The sequence below is a fragment of the Apium graveolens genome, chromosome 11, assembly GCF_009905375.1.
Source record: "Apium graveolens cultivar Ventura chromosome 11, ASM990537v1, whole genome shotgun sequence".
In the NCBI taxonomy this organism is placed as follows: Eukaryota; Viridiplantae; Streptophyta; class Magnoliopsida; order Apiales; family Apiaceae; genus Apium; species Apium graveolens.
This window is the reverse complement of record NC_133657.1, coordinates 138,009,073-138,031,426: the sequence shown is the minus strand read 5'-3', so window position 1 is coordinate 138,031,426 and position 22,354 is coordinate 138,009,073. Positions and strand designations below refer to the sequence as shown.

The window sequence follows — 22,354 nt, the reverse complement described above, 5'->3', positions numbered from 1 at the left end:
AAGAAGCCAAGTCGAAGATCTACAACTGCTTAAATTCTGATATTTATACAGATTGAAGTTGTTATCAGAAGTTGAAATTGGTAAAAACTTTAAGGACTGTAAGTTGTAGTTATCTAGTCTATTTCTCATGCATTTGTACTTAATGTTTTTGACATCATCAAATATCTGTTAAACTTGTATATTTTGTTAATTTACAAGTTGGGGGAGATTGTTAGATATATTTGATAATGTCATGGCTAATATGTTTTATGTTTAGCTTTCAGAATCTTACGTGAACAGGATAAATCAGTACTTAACTGTTGATCAGTACTTATACTGGAAGTCAGGACTTAAGGATATCAGTACTTATATTATCAGGAGATAATCATCAGAAGATAGATATCAGAGCTCAAGTGCTGAAGGACAATCAGATAAGGACAGTAGCTGATTAAAGGAAAGAAGATCGAGATAAACATAAGAAGAGATATGCATGAAGAAGGAATTCCGTGAAGAATGGAATACTTGGAAGAAAAGATATCTGATTGATATATTTTAGGAAGCAGAATTATATTCCATATCAATTAGCGATTATCTTGTAACTGTGTAGTATATAAACACAGACATAGGGTTTACACTATAAGTGTTATCATTATTAGAAAAGATTATTCATTGTAACCCTTGCAGCTCTCGTGATATTTGTTCATCACTGAGAGGTAACAGTTCCATACTGTAACAGAGTTTATTGTTTCAATAAAGTTTGTTTTCTGTTACTTAAGTTCTTAAAGTTCGATTTGAGTGTACTATACACTGTATTCACCCCCTCTACAGTGTGTGTGTAACCTAACAAGCACCCTTCGCTGCAGTCGTAGCAGATGGTGGAACGACATCTCCTTTAGAAGCAGTTTTCTTCATCGAAGCAGTAAGTTCACTCGTGTCAATTGATGAAGCATTCCTGATTGAACGATTGAGGCAGTTCGACCATACTCTATCAGATACAGGAAGGGACATAATTTTCTCCGTAATCTCCTTGGCCACTGCATCGTCTTCTTTAGCCTCTAATTCAACACCTAAAGCATGAACGAGAAGGAAACATAAGAAAAGTGTGACACGATAGTGCTTAATTTTAAAAAAAATATATTACATATAGAAAACGAACTACGGATTAAATACGAAAGACATTATTCAACAAAACTTTACAAATAAAGAAATTACCATCCACATTCCACTTCTCCAACATGTAGTCCACGTCGTCTCCCAAAGTTGAATTCTCCGCATAAAAATATTCACCTTTCCAACCACGGTCGTTCACCGTCTTATTATTCAGAATCAGAGGGTTGTTCTTATCCTTATTTACAAGGCTAAAACGACAATTACTAAACTTCTTGAGAGAATAAGAGTATTTTACCACATCCACATTGGTGCCCAACTTGTGTTTTGCTTCAATTGCGTCAAGACAGGCTAGGGTTCTCCAAGCGGATGACATTAATTTCCCTGGTGAAACATGCAAAGTCGTAATCACACCTTTAATCAAGTTGGAATACGGTAATGAAAGTTCAATGCTAAAAGGATAATAGTAGAAGCAAATCCATCCATCTCGATACCAGTCGGCAAGCTCTTCGGAAGAAGGAAGCACCAGATTGAATTTGTCCTTGAACAAAGCCACAGCTTCAACAATTCGATCGTCTTTCCAGTTTGATTTACCATTATCACGAGGGTCGAGTATGTTGGTAGGAGCCCATTTGCTTCTCTCACTTGTATCATCCATGGTTTTGACAATTTTAAGAGTGGATGGTTTTGATTTCTTTTTGGGCATTAATGAATGATGAAAAAAGGATGAATGAAGGGTTAAATACAGATTTGGGGAGATAAGTGTTAATGAACTGATTTACGAGGAGCATGAATCTAGAGGTAGAGTATAAGAAGGGGTGTGTCTTATCGTTTCATCATTAAAATTCAATTCTACACGCCACATGTGAATTAAAATGATAAGGTTACTTTTATCATTTTAATTGGGGAAATATTTATGACCGGAATTTTATAGACATGACGACAATTAGAAGACTTGACGACAACCTTCTGAGATGTGAAGGCTTGACGATGACCAGTTAGGACGTAAGGACATGACGACAGCTAGGGAGGACAGGAAGGTTTAGACAGGAACAAGCTGGGAAATGGTCAACATAACAGGGATAAGGATAAGGATTAAGAAAGGGTCAAATAACAAACACATTTGAAGAAGGAGTCCAACCCAAGGAAATAGGAGGACATGCGGTTGGAATTTGAACGTGGAGCATAGAGTAAAAATAAGGATTTTTAGTTGTTGATATGTACTATAAATACAAGTTAAGTGTTAGACAAAGAACACGACTGATCCATTTAGAAAAAACATAAAATATACACTCTTGTACTCATAGTTATTACATAGTGGAACTCTACTTTTGGTTGGGGAAAGTCCCACCCGCGGTTTTTACTTCTTAACGGAGGTTTTCCGCGTCAACAATTCTCGTGTCTTTAGTCTTTTATACTTGTGTCATATTATTGATCGATTAAATTATTCTTAGAATTAAAACCTACAATTTTCTACCAAAACATATACCTTTTCAAGGGATCAACAGACAACAAAGACCCGCTTCTTCCTTCCCATCTAGTGTTCAACCTTGAAATTTAAATTCCAGGCATAGATAGTTCTAAAGGTGTTGCTAGTCTTGGAATGTAAGGTATGAAATTCCCCTGAAGCTGCAAAAGAACCTACTTCTAGGTGTTGTACTTCCGGGACATGAAGGTCTGGACTGTCATCATTTAACCGTAAAAAAGATGCTTCCCACATTTCTCTATGTGAGTGTAGTTACAAATGTTAAATCGTCATGGTTTATCTTCTGAATGGTGATGGTAGTTGCTTATGAAAAAATGATGGAGATATAATGGTGACTCCTTTTAAACCATGTTCAAACTTGCTACCTACAAATGTTGATATGAGTAGAGCCATTTTTGTACAAACTATTATGCTGTTGTACAGTTAAGGCCAAGGCCGCATGGAACTGTAACATTTTTCCCTATCCTGGGGTGCACCTTTTTTTGTCTTTTGATTATGGCATGGTTAGTTGAGGGAAAGATTCAGGCACTAGCGAGGTCCTTCCATAGCATCCTCATCCCTAGGACAGTTACAATCAGTTGATTCCCTGCCCCGGTATTTGGATGGAAACCGCCTTGTTCTAGGGGAATGCCGATGGTTTCATCGCAAAATATAGAACACCTTTTCAAGGGAGCAACAGGCAGCCAAGACTTGCTTCTTCCTTCCCACCAAGAACACCTTTTCAAGGGAGCAACGGGGAATCAAGACCAGCCTCTACAGTACAATATTTCTTTTTTTTGTATTTTATTTTTGCTGATAAGGTTTACACTACAAAAAAAAAGTCCGTAGACATCATTTTTTGGCCGATGTCTATGCTGTTTCCCAACTGATGTTGATGTCGGTGATGTCTATTCTAGACATCGGTGAATATCCGATGTCTATACTCGATTAGACATCGATTTTAGTTAAAAAAATAGATGTCTATGTGTTGATTATTTACATAAAATACTATAAATAAATTATTTAATAACTAAATTACACCTAATTAAACATGTTAAACATATCACGAGCTATGTTTTTTTGTCACAAAAACATCGATTTTAGTGAAAAACACTGATGTCTATGTGATGATTTTTTACAAAAAATGCTATAACAAAATTATTTAATAACTAAATTACACCTATTAAAACATATTAAACATATATTGAGCTATATTTTTTTCACAAAAACATCGATAATTTTGACAGAGGTTGTGTAAAATGACATATTAAACATCTGTTTCTTTAATAAAAGGTGATGTCTAATTTAGCGTATAGACATTAGTGATTTCTAGAATGAAGTGATGTCTATATATCATTTAGACTTGAACATGTTAGTCTTTAACATCAGTTGTTTGTTTGAAACTGATGTATATTATGTTTTTTGACATCAGTTTTGTTTGGTTAAAAGTGATGTTTATAATGTTACTTGACATCAGTTTTATCTTAGACAAAGTGATTTCTATGTTTCATTTAGACTTGAACCTGGAGTTCTTTGACATCAGTTTTTTACCTTAAAGTGATGTACATTATCTTTTTGACATCAGCTTTTCTTAGTTGAAAGTGATGCGTAAGAAGTTTATAGACCAAACTGTGTAAAGTTTTACATCACTAATTATGTAATTGTTGTATGAGAACGTCAACCAAAATAGTAAAACATATGATCTGAAATCTAAACTATTACATTCTCCAGAAACCAACTGAAAATTGTAAGATAGTTTTTTCACTATCCTGTTTTGAACACTCTTCAAAATACGAGACACAAATCCTCTCTATACAAGACAGCAAGGGCCCATGTAAGTTCCCATTATTTAGATTTCTCAACAACTGCAGAGGATAAGATGAGCAAGCCGCTTTATCCCAAGCAAGCAAGTACGATCCCCCACTTACTGGACAGATGCCATGTGCACGATCAAATCAACCACACGGGTGCTGCATTAACCACCCAAAAAGACATATGTAAAAGAATTTAACAGTCAACTTTGCTCATAAGAGAAACAACTGAATCGCAAATCATAATTAGATGAGAACGATTGTTTACCTGTATCCCCATTCATTGTCATACCATGAAACAAGCTTGACAAAGTTATCATTTAGAGCAATTCTTGCTTTGGCATCAAAGATGCTTGACCTGAAAAATTTAAGTTCGACCACAAATAAAGATGGATGATGTATTTTATATTCATTTCATAGTGAATCAAACAACTTGCTGAGAGCCTGCTTAAATTCAAACTAGCTTAACATATTATGAAGTTACATGGTTCCAAAGGTGACTTGTAGTAAGGCAGTTCAAAGAGCAATTGAGTAAAAAACTTCCCTGGTTTCACAATACAGCCCATGCTTAAAAGGTTTGGTCTGACAAATCAAATATATAGTGCTGAGCCACAAAAATGAAATAAATGAAAGAAAAGACAACCTGCAAGCTCACCTGCTATCACCCACAAAGTCTGTGGAGACCACATCATCTTCAGTATATTCCAAAATTCCCTTGAGCTTTCCCTCAGACTCTTCCCTGATACAGCATAACAATTATTATATAAAGCAATGAATCAATGAAGACAGAAGCAATACAGAACGTAAATTTAGACATTATTCATAATACTTGAGCATATAATTTTACATGGATAAGTTCATAAGCAATAAAATAATGATTCTTACTTGATAACAGCTTTAATTTGTTCGTAAGTGGCCTTCTTTTCCAGCCTAACAGTGAGATCAACAACTGAGACATCCACAGTAGGAACTCGGAATGACATGCCAGTCAACTTCCCATTCAATGAAGGTAGCACTTTCCCAACAGCCTAAGAAAACATTAAACCATAGTACGAGTACGCATTTCAGAAAAAAATATTATCAACAAACCACAACAGAAGGTGCCCATAGAAATGTTCAATCACAAGCTATTCAGAAACATAATAAACTCCCAAATGGACTATTATTATCGACCCATTAAACATGTTTGAACAGTTTGCAGGTACCTTGGCAGCTCCAGTGCTGCTAGGAATGATGTTAAATGAAGCAGCTCTCCCACCTCTCCAGTCCTTGGCAGAAGGTCCATCAACAGTTTTTTTGTGTGACTGAAACACAAAGGACATATTTAAAACAGTATCACTCTATGTTCTATGAATCTGATGAGGACTAATAAAAAAAGATGGATACTCACCTGTGATTGAATGGACATTTGTCATTAGCCCCTCACAATGCCAAACCTATCATTGATCACCTGCACATTTAAGAGAAAAATGGAATGATATCTTTAATTCCTCCAAATTTTATGAGAAAAACCAATCAAGCTAAGAAAATTATTTACCCTAGCAAGGGGAGCAAGGCAATTTGTGGTGCAACTAGCATTGGAAATAATATAGAGGTCAGATTTGTATTCCTTCTCATTGACATCAACAACAAACATAGGAGCATCTTTGCTAGGGGCAGATATTATGACCTTCTTTGCACCTCCTTGAGAAACAAGATAGAAGTCAATCAATATACCTATTAATGGAAAACAGACAAATACTACACTACATTTAATGAGCTTACTGCAACCCATACCTTGAACCGAAGACAACAACAGGTTTCTCACCAAATAAAAGGGTCTTCTCATCCTTAACTTTGAGTTCATGATGCTTCCAGGAACCATGGACACTTTCATACTTGAACATATATGTCTACGACAAATAATAAATAACAAACAATAATCAGTTTCACTTTCGTAAAAGCAAATAAGGAAGATCAATCTTAGTTGTTAACTTGCAAAACTAACACCAACTTGTAAGCATACACAGCCAATTTCAAATTGACTGAGATTTGACCAGAACACAATCGTTAAAATTAATGTATATTATAATCATTCAATCTTGCATTCAAGTTCTGATCCAGCCTTATAAAAACGATAACCGTTTATAAGTAACTTGCAAGTTAAAGACAATTTCAACAGTTAGAGTAAACTTGTGTTCAAAGATTTCAAGTGACAAGGCAATTTATTAGTTTCTACTAAAGTTCCATAATGCAGTTTTACAAGTAAAAATGAAAATCATCCACTCTAGACATATAGATACTTACAATAACTATATAGTAACACTGTCATGAGCCTCTCGTACCCGGGCAGAGCACGACAAACAACTTAATTTCGATAACTTGTCTATAAAATAAAGGAGATAAATCTATAACAAGCATCAAACACCAAATCAAAATATTTAAAACGTAATCATATCCGTAATAAAATAAAAGATTAGCATTTATAATGAGCAAAATTAGATAAACAACACTAAATCAAATCACAAATCACAACTAAAGCAAAAAAATGAGGATTAAAGTTAAAAAAAACCATGTAATCAATAGAGATGAAATGATCGTTAACTTTACACAATTTACAAAAATAAAAAAATAAACAAAAATACAAATGAACAACCAAAAACACCCAAATTACCTAAAGCTTTAAATCTTTTTTTCAGATTAGGTCCTGTATACAACAAGAATAAAAGTATTAGCAACAAGTTTAGACACTAAATTAATAATAAAAATAAGGGTTTAGAATTAGAAAAAACCCCAATTTAAAAAATTAGGGTTTTGAATTAAAAAATCCTCAACTATTAAAACTGGTCTTCATGCAGAATAGACCAGTTCGATTCAAGTAGATACAACACTTACCGAAGTAGAGAGGTTAACTGAAAGAGGCTTAACGGAGAGATTGAGAGCGGATAGAGGTTTCGAGAGAGAGAGAGAGAAAGAGAGAGAGAGAGAGAGAGAGAGAGAGAGAGAGAGAGAGAGAGAGGTTCTAGAGACAGGTTCGAGAGAGAGAGAGAGGTTCGAGAGATTGTGATGGTGAGATGATGGTCGGAGTTCAGAGAGATTGTGAGGGGAGAGAGGTTCGAGAGAGAGAGGTTCCAGAGAGAGAGAGGGGTTCGAGAGAGAGAGAACAGTGTTCTGTTTTTTAGTTTTTGGTTTTGATTTTTTAGTTTTTAGTTTTTTATTTTGATTTTGTGTCTGAAGATTGATTTGGGGGGAACCAAAATTTGGTTAAGGGGGGAGAATTTTGGGATTGGGGGAATTTAGAATTAAAACTGAATGAAAATTTGACTAAAGGGGGAAAGAAAAGGTGGGCGCGAAATTATTTTTTTTGGTGAACATTTTCCAGTATTATGTTTCGCTTAACTGTGATTTGGAGCCTTTACATTTTGTAAACAAATTTCATAGATCTGCTCGTGGTCGTGGGCATTATCATAATTACATATGTGGGCAACAGCTAAAATACATTAATTCCGACAGTATTATCATAAATATGTCCCGCTTATTATAGCAGACAACTACAGTTAAAGGAGAGAATGGTATTCCTTCTTCTATTCCTGAATTTCTCTCTTCATGCTCTATTTTATTCCATGCTAGTTACAGTTGATATTCTTTCATTGAAATGAAAACAAACATGTATCAGACTACATTACTATAATCAAAATACCTTGTTTTTTGGCTATCTGGGGCCAATACTATCGCAGCTAAGTGAGGATTCTCCCAGACCCCGTCATGATAAAAAAACGAAAATGTACATAATACAAAAACATTAATTATTTAGGTACCAAGACTTGATTTCCAGTAATCTCAAACAAAATTTGTTCAAAAACCTTGACAATTATTTCACAGTAAGTACCAGAATTGAGTGAAAGGTAGCAAGCAAGAAGTTGTTGAAACTCTTCTTTTGTACTCATGTTGTGCTCCATGATCATTTCCATCATTGACTCTTTGAACTCTCTATCAGGATCTATAGATTTCTTTACAATAGCCATGGAATGTGATGATAAACTTTCCCGGCCTTGAGCTTGAGCAAGCCTCTTTGATGCTATTCTTGGTGATCCTCATTTGATAAATCTGAACAAAAATTTCTGAATTGTTAAAATTCTGAACGAATGATTAATCTGAATGCTGAACAAGTGATGTTATTTGTTAAATTAATGTTAAATTTTTCTGAATGATAAATTTATAAATTTATTACATTTTCTTTATTTATTTCATACTCTATGGTATACCTTTTTAAAAAAAATAATTATCTCTATATTGATATAACTATTTTTAGTGCTACTGAAAAGAATTAAAATGTTATTTGAACATTTATCAAAAAAGAAGAGTAGAACGAGATAAGATATTTTTTTAATAAAATTTTAAGTGAGAAATGATTTTTAAGTATAATAAATGTTAAATTAGTAAAGTAATAACCACACAATGAGGCTACAATGAAATTTGATTGCACTATAATATTACTTTTTTTGTGAGGGTGCTAACTGCTAAACATAAGAGAGATGAGTCATTATTATCGGTAAAAGAAGCGTTGGAATGGTTCGTCTAAATATTTTTCAGTGACCAGTCCAGTGATTGTTCAGATAAATAAGTATCGTCCAGCTATATGAAAATCTAACCAAATAATCAGAATAGTAAAATATTAATTCGTCTAGTTCAGGAGGAATCATTCTTCTGTAAACAAATGAACCCCTAGCTCTTAGCTTCCCTCCTATTGATTTCACTCTTAATTTCATAACCGGGCATTTTTTCTCTTCACCGATACTATATTTATTTAAGCTACATGAACTTGTCTCTTCAAATTTCCTTGAGCTTCCTTGAAACTTGACTGCTTGTTTAATTCCATGATCAACTTTGTCAAGCTTGGTTATGATTGGTTTGAGCTCAAGTTGTGACACCAAATCAAGCTTGTAGTCATAATGGTTGGATGGAGAGTCAACTTTTACTCGTCTAAATTCAGAATCTAGATCATAGAAAACAGGATCATCACAAGAGGAGCTACCAGTAGAATAATTCTGGGCCAGTTCAAATGCATGATTACACTTAGGCCATATTTGTTTCATGGAATTATAATCCTGGGATAATAATCCGGGGATAAATAATCCCATCAAAATAACTCCTATGGATTAAATAATCCTATCCTAAGTTTGTTTGAAAGGATTAAGTGTAGGATTGGAATTTAATCCTTTAAAACTTTATCCTGTGTTTGTTTTGTGGGATAGTACATGGGATTGGAATATAGTCCTTTAAATTTTCCAATCCTATGTTTGTTTCATATGGGATAACAATGAGGGGGATTATAATCTTATAAAAAATGACTTGTATGAGGGGATAAAACAATACCTCCTCCCACCAAGCATTAGATGGGATTATAATCCTATCCTCTACTCCAACAAAACAAATATGGGATAGGATAATTTAAGGGATTATAATCCTTGGATAACTCTTCACTAATTTTTTACAAAACAAACATGAGATTGAAAAATTTAAAGGATTATAATCTTATCCCCCACTTAATACCATTAAACAAACATGGCCTTAGTGTAAACGGATCCATGGATGACAAGACAACTTGAGTACTCCCTAGAATCAGAAGAGTTAGTGATTAGCTTCTGAGAAGCTACAATTTTCTTTGTGCAGCATCTTCTATTGAATGATTTTCTTGGTGGCTCTGACAAATGGGAGGTCGACTTGAAGTCTCGATTGAAGTGGTAAGACTTCCAGGACTGACATGTTTGTTGGGCCGCTGTGGCAGTGAATGATGATGCAAAAGGAGATGACTTCATTTTGGATTACACTTTCTTGTTCAGGGATTTACGTGTCAAGTTCTGCAGCTTTCTGGTTTTACTAGCACTCGTGTGCTTAAGCTTATAAAACCAAGCATTTGGCAGCATATCTGAAAACTTAAACCTGTAATTACCCATCACACAAAACCTGCTTTTCTGACTGCTCTAGGATGAGTTAGTATGTTATATAACAAAAACTGAAGTTTTGACAAAAAGTGAATAGATGCTTCTCTGACAGATGGAGCACTAGATGTTCTGTTACAAACATATGTCCAAATATATTCTGTTACATAGATTTGGGTATTTATGTGGATTGTAATTATGATATTATGGCACCTAGTCAACTGATCTGGCCATACATTATGATATATTGGTTGTCATAAGGGACATATCCACTTTAGTTTCTAATAATAATCCGGCTATTCCATGGTCCGATCGTGTTGACTTTTTTCTTTACTTATAGGCTTACGATTGAGAATCTGTTTTAAGATATTTTCAGGGTAAGTCAAAATCGAACCCGGTCTGTGACGAATGAGGATAAACTATTAATCATTTGAGCTATTAATAGCTGGACTTTGATTACAAAATTGAAAGGCTTAATGTTTATGTTAAGTTTCTTGTTTCTGTGTCAACAAACGAAAACAAACTTATTTTTATGATTGAACATTGTGCAAATATTAAGTCTTTGTGTTGGAAAAAGATTAATATGTAGACTAATTGTCTTTTAATAACAAGATTAATATGTAGACTAATTGTCTTTTAATAACACTGATGCCAATAAAGAGTTTATGCTAAGAGCGTCACTTTAAGTTTGGGAAATGATATACAAGTTAGAATAATAGAATTTGATTAAACAGTACAAGCTGAAATGCTATTCTGAAGTTCAGTTTCTGAGGGAATGAGCAAGTATCTAATTTTTCCTTCAACTATTTGACGATCATACCGCTCCCAGACTTTTTTGGCACATCTGACAGAAAATTCATTTTTTGGCACAGCTATTGAAACTCTTCCAAAAATGGCATAGAACGCCACTTCCACTACGCCATAAGTGCTCAAATGCTATGCTTTTCTTTAGTGTTGCAAGAAAAGCGTTCTGTTATGTATGGTTTTGCTTAATCTTCTCCAACACTAGTAAAAAAGCATTGCATTAAACAGAAATGTGCTATTTTGGTAAAATTGTTAGTGTTGTGACGTGCAACACCACGTTTAAGCGTTGTATTATATTAAATTATTTTTGAGATTATAAAAATAGATATATTATTAAAGCAAATAAAATAAGTTTAACATTTTAGTCATTTATTTAATTCAAATATAAAATGTAATATTTTATTTAATTTAACATATTTAGACATAAATTTATATAAGTTTAAATCATATTTTGAATTTTTGAAAATTAAAAAAATCTAAAAAAAATATTTTTTAATCAAAATATAGGTTTTTCGTTTAAGAGTTTCATTATATTAAACTATTTTTGAGATTATAAAAATAGATATATTATCAAAATATATAAAATAACTTTAAAATTTTAATCATTTATTTAAAATATAAAATATAGTATTTTATTTAATTAAACATATTTAGATATACATTTTATATAAGTTTAAATCGTATTTCTAATTTTTGTAAAATTATAAATTTTGAAAATTGAAAAAAATCTAAAAAAATAATATTTTCATTCAAAATATAGGTTTTTAAAAAAATGTAAGACTAGGAATTGAAACTGATCTTAGGCACAGAGACTCTAGGTGGAACTTTAAACCACGCGAAACAGCTATTATTTTGTTAAAAAAATAGGAATATAATACTCTTACTCTTTGACCCAAATTTTGGGCGGATAAAACTCCCCCATTGCAAAAAATTTGGGATAAAATTTCCCCCCTTTCTCACTCTCATTTTCCCCCTTTGTCACTCTTATTTCGGACAAAACTTATCAGATAATCTTCCCTCCCTCCCTCCCTCTATCTTTCTCCCTCTCCCCTTTCCTCTTTCTCTCTCTTTAATTTCTATTATATATCAGTTGTAAGTCATATTGTATTTGTTTTTGCAAGTACGTACAACGGCGAGAAGATAAGGCAGCGATTATTCGTTTATCTTCTTATCGACTTTGAACAGGAGAAGGAAAAATGGCTGAAAGAAATGGCAACAATAGCTAACCTCAGGTATTTCCATATGCCCCTTTTTTCTATTGGCTTATTGTTGATTTTACTTTGACATATTGGACTTGTCATTCCACAAGGTTCCTTGTTGGATCTGTAGATGATTAAGATATTATTTACATTTGACAATGGCAGAATGGTCGAAGACATTTAATCTCTTCAAGGACTGAAGTATCAAGGGCTCTAATTGTTACCAAAAATTCTAGAAGAAAGCAAGCCCTTCTGGTAACAAACGTTTCTTTGGAGTCAGCAATATTATCAGTAATCTAGCTATACTTGTTTGATTGATATTTGTTGGAAGAATGCTGCATGTGGTTGAAACCCCTAGCCCGATTTATTTTAGATATTTTAAGGCTATAATTGTCCTGTTGATTAAAATGGGGTTGAAAAAATTAGGGATGAGAATTGGTGGGTTTGCAAAATCCAAATCCAAACTCGAACCCAAAAGATTACCTGAACCCGGAAAAAAACAGAATCAGATTCTAATGAATTTCTTATAGGATTGCAGTTGACATGTAACCTGATTTTCCCCCCAAAATCAATAAATTGCTGCAAATTTCAGTATTCAAGTTCCAGTGAAATTGATATATCCTTTGTGGCATTAGTAGTTGTAATAATGTTCTTTGTGAAATCATAACATGTCTCTAACGTTAGTATGTATATGTTTACTAATGGATATTATTTCAGTTTATCTATTTTGTGAACTTGCCTGTAGTGTACCCAAAACGAGGCCTTGACAACTAGGAATTTTATTATACTGTTTATGTGGCTTACTGTCTAGTACATAATTGCTTTGTTATCCTTTAATGTGCATATTCGTGCCCTGCAATAATCTCTTAATATTTACAGGATATGCTTCCCATCTAAACTGAATTACGTTATGCACTTGAAGTACAAGTGGCACTTGAAGCCCATGTGGAGAATGGTAACTTTTGTAAGGTTGGATTTTATATACCAAGTTTTGTATCAATATATTGTGGTATTTTAAATTCCGCAAAGTTTGTTAGTCTTGATATAATCTTCAGTGAGCATTAGTCCAATTCTCAGCTGTTAAATTGTGCAAGCATTTCAAGTACTCTCTGAGTATCTGCAACTATTGGACAGTTTTTCAGAACTTTTAGCAGTACAAGAGATGAGTTGCGGTGTCGAGGTGTGTTATGCGAATTGCTAAGAATATATTCTTGCAGAGATGTACATAGTGTTCATGTTAAATCATTCAGTACATGTACATCATCTCTGTTTCTAGTTTAAACCTTTGTAAGACTATTTTGTCCTAAAAAACCATTTCAGGTTTGGTTGGGTAAAACTCTTCAAAAGATGGACTCACTTTTGCTAGGGGTCTGCAAAGACTTCAAAGAGGAGAGCTAATTATCAAGGGTTGTGATTATTCTCTTGATAGTGACCTAATTACTTTGTTCATGTTTTCTTCCTTTTTTGTTCTCGCAAATATTGTTGGTTGTGAAGTTGTTTCTCTGGAAAGCTATCATAGATCTGAAAAAGTGAAGGACTTTAAATATGAGGATGTTAGCTCACTTGATCTTACTTTGCTGTCTAAGGTATAATAAATTACTTTGGGTTGGTAGTTATGTTTATTGTTATGGATGTCCTTTTATATACTTGAGCATATTTACATGGAGTTTATAATTACATACTATGTGGGGTTATACAATTTCTTACAAGTTGAACTTCTGATCATGACAGTGAAAAGAATACGTAAATTGTTCAAAAATGGGCAAGAGGAAGTCCTTTTAACTTTTGACTACCGATATCTAGAAGCCTAATATATTTTGGAGTTATAATTGTTCATCAATAGGGCAGTTGGTTGAATCACGTGGATAAGAATATGTTGTACACATGTCCATATTATATATTCATAGAGCTGAAAAGATCGTTTGGCTGGTATTGTGATTGTATTGACGAATCGATTGTAGAGATAATTTTTTCCTTTTAGAAACTATCAACTATATTGGAAGTAAAATTAAATGAGAAATCAGGGTGCTGAAAGATTTTTCTCCTTGTTGGCTAAGTTTATGTTTTGTACATAGTTCCACACCTCTTTTTATATGGCAGGATGTTGCGTTATAAGTTGTGTATGACGGCTTCACAAAAATAAGTGTCATGTAGATTCAGTGAATATACATGCAGTATACGTTGTAGGTTTTAGTTTAATTTATTTTCTTGTTCTAGTTGTCCGATCAAATAGTAGACATGAAGTATACGTTGGGGGTTCTAGTTTAATTTATTTTCTTGTTCTTGTTGGTCGATCTAATAGTTCTACTGTTATTGTCTCTACATATATCCCGGTTCCCTTTTCTCGTGAATTGTTTTATGTCACTTGCTTCTGTATTGGTTCCGTTGTTAGTTGTGATAGTATGAGTGCTTTATGCAATTAAGTTTGTATATTGGTGTAGGGTTGCCCATTATGGAAAGCACAAGTTGTTTTTTAATTCCATTGCATTTTAACTTAAAAATATTACATGTTTCAGTGATAGGAAGAATTTGAATAGTGAGGCTTCGTGCAAGATATGTCAAGAGAGTTTTAGCACAACTATTACCGGTAACTGTTAGATTATTGCATATGGGTTGTTTTTACTCCATTCTGCTATCTTTCTTAATGCAGAGAGATATCGGACTGGTACTTAGTTATTGAGTTAGGAACTTAGGATTTCTCTTTAGCTTTACATGCTTTGTTGATTGACCACTTTTTAACCTTTTTACGCTACATGACACATGTACAGGGTCACGTAGGATATAAATTTATATTGTGTTTTCAGTCTGCACAAATGTATTGTTAAGCCTACTCCAGGATTAGTAAATCGTTTTATCTTCAGAAGTAAGCTGGTTATTGGAATATTTGTATTGTTATGGTTACTAGAGTTGTAATCTTTTTAATTGGAGATGATACATTGATATTATTGAAACCTTTATCTTACTTCTGATTTACAGGATTCACCAATTCGTGTACCAGCAGAATAGTTTCTAGCATTAAGGGCATTTGATGCCCTACCAATTGTAATAGCTCTATCTGCAATTGTAATAGTATCTTTTTGGCACATCGAAGAACTTGTAATGAATTTAGTAGTTAGTATGATGTCGGGGTTGTTGGATGTATTTTGTGGATGGAACTTGTAATGGGGTTGTTGGATGATGTTTTGGATGGCTAGTAGAAATTGTTGAATGGTTATTAGGATAATTTTCATGGGCTTTTGTAATTATGAAATATTATCTTGCAAAAATTTTAATTAAAGCGTTGCTTTTGATATTTGGGTGTTGCATTATAAAGTAATAGTAATGTTCTCACCGGATATTGTGGTGTTGCATTAGCTATATAAGCGTTTCTTTTAATTATGTTCTACTGTCCTAAAAGTTGATAAAAAGTGTTGCATTACATACCAGTAACGTGGCATGCGGACCGCTGCTGACGTGGCATATGGGTCCACTGCTTACGTGACATTTTTAGTGGGGCCCACTTGTCACGTGCTGACGTGGCATCCACGTGTCACGTGCTGACATGACCTTAATGTGGGCCCCATACATGGAGTCTTACATATAGCTTATGTCAGAGCCAACGTTTTTTGGTGTTGTATTTGATGTATATACTGTTGCATTACATCTATTATGCAATGCTTATTGGTGTTGTTGTAGACCCCCAAAAAGCGTTGCATTAGGCCTCTAATGCAACGGCCGCAGATGTGACGCCCCTTGGTGTTGCATTATTGAAAATGCAACGCTTTTTTGACATAAGACAACAACAAAAGAGCATAGCATTTGAGCACTTATGGCGTAGTGTTCTTTTAGGGTTCACCCAGAGGCCTAGAAGAAGTGGCGTTCTGGGGTTTAATTTTATTTTTTTTCCTTTCCCTCCCCCTCCGTTTGTGGCTTGTGCGTTTTAATTTGAGTTTAAAAATTATGGCGAAGGACATCTTTTGACCTCTTATATTGAATTAAGTATAAATTATTTTGGTCTAATTATTTTTTTGTTGGATAGTGATATAAACCTATTTTTAGTATGTATTTTTTGTTTTAATTAAAAAATAGTATATATATGACTCTCGTAATTCAAAAAGGGTACCTTGCGAGTCGATAATGAATTTTTTTTATGAAGACACAATTTCACGGGTTTTTCAAAAGTAGTTGCAAATTTTTTTTTTGTAAAAACTTCTTTTCATGTAGTAGTTTTTTTGAACATTTATGACTACTAGAAAATGATAGTATAAATTCATGATAAACGAAGAAAGAACTAATACAAAACAATTTTCTAATTGTGCTAAACAACACGGCTTGTACAAAACAACTACAATAATTTAGATTCTCATTAAGGATAATCTATATCAACAAGAAATTAAATGAATTGATTATTTAAGTGAATTTTTTTTATAAAGACACAATTTCACGGGTTTTTCAAAAGTAGTTGCAATTTTTTTTTTTGTAAAAACTTCTTTCCATGTAGTAGTTTTTTTAAAACAATTATGACTACTAAAAAATGGCAGTATAAATTCATGATAAACGAAGAAAGAACTAATACAAAACAATTTTCTAATAGTGCTAAACAACACGGCTTGTACAAAACAACTACAATAATCTAAAATCTCATTAAGGATAATCTAAATCAATAAGAAATTAAATGAATTGATTATTTAAGAGAATATAATGTTCTTAACTTTTACAAAAAGTAACAAAATAAAATCGATTTGTCAACTTTTAAAAGTCCGAATCTTCTCACAAATATTAAAAGTTAAAAATAAGTACTATGTGTACTTAAAGGAAATGAACATTTCATAAAATCACATGAGTAGTCACATGCAATTTTTTAAAATGATTTGACAACTCAACTTTTGTTCTCAAATCAACGACACAAATGAATACTTTCATCTTAAAATTTATTGGCCCAATAACATAAAATATTTCCACATTCCTAACTACACAACTTAATATAACATTTTAACAATGTAAAATTATGCCTATATAGCTGCAAAACTATAAGTCATCAACTAAAGTTCCCCCTTTCTAGTATTACATTTTCTAAATTTTGAGATTGCTACTCTCAGGTCATGGACAAGGGCAAGGGACACGCAAGTTCTGATATTCGTGATTACGGGGAAGTTAATTGGTATAAATGGACCGAATCTCAGGCATCGACTGAAGCTCAACGAGCAAAAATCTGTCTGGTCAAACAATTTGTTAGAAGAATGCGAGGTATACGGACCACACAAGGGTATGCCATATGTGATAATGAACAGTTCGTTGGCTATGGGGAAATACACCTGAAGTTTATGAAATCAACGATCGAGTATGAAGAAAACATTAATAAGAGTTTCAACTCTGTCACATTTCAAATGAGGAACATGACTATGAGTTAAATCAAATGTCTCGACACTACCACTTCATGCAGCAGCGGGATAAGAAATATGTGAAATGTATTGTCAAACTTGGGGATTTTTCTCAAGGCCACGATGATGATGGTATGGCTACAAGCATATGTCATGGCACTCAGGGCCCCTACGCATGCCCATCGCGTGATACTCGGCCAAGTACATACGGCTCGACCCACGGATATGAGGAGGGAGGTCATATGCATACATCCCCTCAGATATAAGAGGATGAGGATGCAGATGATGAGATTGCTAACGAGATTGCGGATCCGGAGTTTGATCAGGACGTAGTTAATCTTGCGGATGACTAAAAAATTTGAGAGCTTCATTCATTATCTAATTTTCAGATGCAATGTATTTCTCTCATTCTATGTTTACTTATTCAATGTTCCCTTGCAATGTACTATGTTCCCCATTTAAATGGAAAATGCACTCGTCATCGCAATTATTTGTCCCAACTTTATAGAAACTTTTCTACTAATTGTGATAATATTCCCAAAATTGATGAAAAATTAATTTTCAAAAGTAGTTGCAATTTTTTTTGGAAAAACTTCTTTCCATGTAGTAGTACTTCTGTAGTACTTTGATTACTTTATTTTTTTTTAAATAAATAAATTGAAAATTTATGAGTTTTAACTACTCAAAAATGGTAGTATAAAATCATAATACCCGAAAATGACAAGTAAATGAGTTAGGTATCCCGTGAATACATAGTATAAGGCACATGCAACCATTTGAAATAATTTTGATAATCGAAAATGATAAGTGCAACAGTGAAAAGCTTCAAGTGGAAGGAGACACGAAAATCAATAATGACAAGTGAAATCATATAAATGAAATAAAGAGGAAAAGGTAACTATTTGATAAAAGTTTTCAGTTTTTGCAGATGAAATTAAATAAAGTTACTTGTATGAATGTCACATGCAGACTGCAACAAAGTGAGTAGTCTTGTCAAATGCAGCAAAAGTTGTAAAAACTGTATAATGTGACAAATAAATTTTATGTGTTTCAAAGCAGTATGAAAATTAAGTAGCACGTGAATGTTACTGGCATATCTACTTCATTTATGTGGCCTTTCGTCTTTGTTAATTATCTAAATAGGATGTTATTCGGAAGTTAATGTTATATACTAATTGAAGAGAAATGAGTTACACTCCTTGTAATATTATTCGAGCTATTGGTCGGAAATGGTTTTGTGATGACAATTTTAGGTATTCAATGGATCCAAATTTACGTTACTCAAGAGGTTCAGTAATCACGATGCATAGGGAGTGGGAATGGCGTGTAGGGTGTTTGCAAAGATGTGTAGGCCAATGTCAAGAACATGGAGTGCGAATAACTAAACAACGCGCCATACACATGCAGCGAGACACCACTGAACAACTGGAACTAGCTTTATTCCGTTCAAGAGAGGAAGAGAATTGAATGAGAATGCGTTTAAACCAGATGGATCTACAAATAAAATGTAGGGAGTTTGCTGAAGATGGCGACTATAACGCCCCCAAAACCGGGGTCAGAATCTGGGTCGTCACGCCATCCTTCACTCATGTGTAACCTGTATAGATCCAATAATCCAACAGACCCCAATCTCATGCACACACACACAAGTTATAGCCTTAGGAACGATGTACAAAATGTAATCTTCTTTTATTACACTCAAATGTACTTTACAAGATCTCAAAAAATTATTAATAACCTCTACATGAACTTACAATAATTACGACTGATATCGTATACCTATCTGATACTCTTGCCCACCCGAGACAAAGCTGCCAGGGATTCTCCCCATGACTGCAAGCGACTAAGTCCCACACCGGCATACTGGTTATTTGTTGTGTTGTGTCATTTAAAAGAAAGCAAGAGTGAGATGTAATGCCCAGCATAATAATGTACAGTATAAAATGACTGTATGATAAACTCAAGTAAAACGTCATATATGATAAATATGAAATTCTTTTAAAAACAATTCTTTGGTGGATTTATTATCCTGCGAATACCTTAATGGTAAACCCAACACCTAGGCTTGGGTTATGGTATTGCATCACAATTCCAATTGGAAGAATAGGACATTTGTTGGAGCCACTACATACGATGATCAGTCGTACTACGAAAATAGTAACTTTTTCAACTAGTAGAAGGATGACACCTTCGTATCCCGGTTATCACCCTTGCCGTATACGGGCTATGTATCATCATTTCGAGTATACACACACTTCGCAAGTCCTTAGGTATATATAGTACTGTCTTCTACGGTACCGACAGTCTATCCAATACATGAAGTACTTGGATCTTACCCTCCTCTGTCCTTTAGGAAATCCTGTCATATACTCGGAATCATCGAACTATATCAAAGTTCCCCAAGCATTTTTCTTGTTGATAGGCACAGCTTTACCTCATATATATATATGTACTTCCAAAAGTTTTCGGAGGAAGTACTAAGGATGTGATTTGACCGTTGTCAATAAATAAGTAAATAAGGGGGAGTTCCTTTTGAAACTATATTCAAAATATTTAAAATAAGTCGAGATAATATTCTCCGATGATTTGAAATTATTCGAATGATTTTCCGAAAATCAGAAAGTATTTTACATCAGGTTTTATGATTTTTAAATCATAAACAAATTCTTTAATAAATAATAAATATTTAAATATTAATCGATAAATAATTAAACCTCGAATGAGTTTACTTTAAAAGAATATTTAAAATAATATTCCTCAACTAATTTATGTCTACGTAATTTAATAATCTTTAATATTTAATCGGGTTTGAAATAAATAATCGTTGGAGTATATGTAATATCCGGGGGAAATTATGTGGATATTATATGTTAAATAAATAAATATTATGTGTTTTATAAATTTAAAGTGATTATTGTCATGATATTAGATGTTATAGCTGTTATGTGTGTTTTCGTGCGGGCCAGAAATTTTTTCAATTGATTAATATATGTTTAAACTGCAATTATATGAATCTATCTGCAATCAGAACGCGTATTTATTAGCATCCTTATTAAGATACTCGTTTTATTTCAATTTATGCATGTTTGAATGTATTCTAGGTGTTTTCAGGTTTATCTGGTAATTTAGGGATCGTTTCTGTTTTTCAAAAATCAACGGACTGGGGTCCCACCGGAACGTCAAACCCCACAAAATCCGTGTTTGTATTTTTATAAAATTATTCGTGTTTCATATACCCTTTATTTTTGTATTTTCGAATTATTCACAAATTTTGGGGAATTTTGACATTAATTTTATATTTTATCATTTTTAAAATTATTCCCCGTAATTATTATTTTGGGGCTTAATTATTAAAATTATGAGAAAAAAAGACCCTTATTTGATTTTGGGTATTTATTTTACAATTAATATAAATAGTTGATTAAAATTAGTTTTATTCATTTTATTTTAATAAAATTTCAGAAAATAGGATTAATCAAGAACAAACCCTTGGGTTTTGGGGGTGAGATTTCTTCTTCAACTTTAATCCCTGATTTCGATCGATTTAGCAAACCAAATCGGACACTCGAGTAGTCAAATTGAAGCTTGATTCACGACCGATCTTTCGGTATAACTATTTCGATTTAAGATTGAGTTATTTGTAAAATCGAAGTTTATGTAGTCCGATTTGATTCGTGAACTTTCTGGATTATTGATTGATTGTTAGTGGATTTTGATGATTCCAATAGATTCACGACCTTGTTTAAAGTCGATTTATGTATAAATTTAAGTTGTTTGTTTGTAGATTGATCGAATCGAGTTTAGGGGGTTAAGTGTTCTTATTCTTGCTTGTTCTGAATTATCCGTGCTATGGTTGTTTGTTTTGATTTTGGGAAGTGATTGTAGGCTTTACAAGTTTTATTTTTATGTATAAAACTGTGAATTTGATGTTAAATTTTCCAAACCCGAAGTCTAGCCGGAACCCGCGAACTGGGTTCGTGTTCTTTCACCGGAGATTGAGTTTTGTAGATGTTTGGAGGTGGAGATGTGGCTATTCAGGGTTGAAATGAAGTGCAGAACGTTTTTGGGCTGAAAATGGAGGAAGGGGGATCTGTTTTGGGGGAGTTTGGGGCTCGCCGGAGTCCGGCTAGAACCACCGGAAACTGGGTTTAATCCCAGAACCCGGTGAGTTCATGCCCGACCCGAACGGGTCATGAACGACTCGGTTTAACCCATTTCCCTGACCCGTTTTTAATCTGAATTTCCCCAATTCTCTTTTCAAAAACCCGTTTATGCAGTTTTCTTTTTAATTTTAATTCAAAAATCATTTTTATTTCTAAAAATAATTTTTAAAAATCATTTACTTATATTTTTAAAATTCTAAAAATTATTTTCTTAATTATTTTAAATTCCTAAAATTATTTTCTTTTATTATTTTCAAAAATATAATTTGATTTAATTATTTATAATTTATTTTAGTTAATTATTTATGAATTTAATTAATTGATTAAAATCATTTAATAAGTTAATTTTATTTATAAATAGTTAAATAAATGTAAATTATTTATAATTAATTCAAATAATTCCTAAAAAAATTATTTTTAGGCTTTTAAAAATTATATTTTGGTATTTAAAAGTCAATTAATATTATTATTAATTGATTTAATTCTATTTATTTCTTATTTTATTCATAATAAATAAACCGTTCGTCCGTTTAATACGAAACGAA

At 33.1% G+C, this 22,354-nt stretch overlaps 1 pseudogene; it reads right to left on the bottom strand.

Annotated features, from left to right (window-relative positions):
* Window positions 1–4,475: 4,475 nt before the first annotated feature.
* On the bottom strand, window positions 4,476–9,437 carry LOC141695926 (glyceraldehyde-3-phosphate dehydrogenase, cytosolic-like; annotated as a pseudogene).
* Between the last annotated feature and the right edge of the window lie 12,917 nt (window positions 9,438–22,354).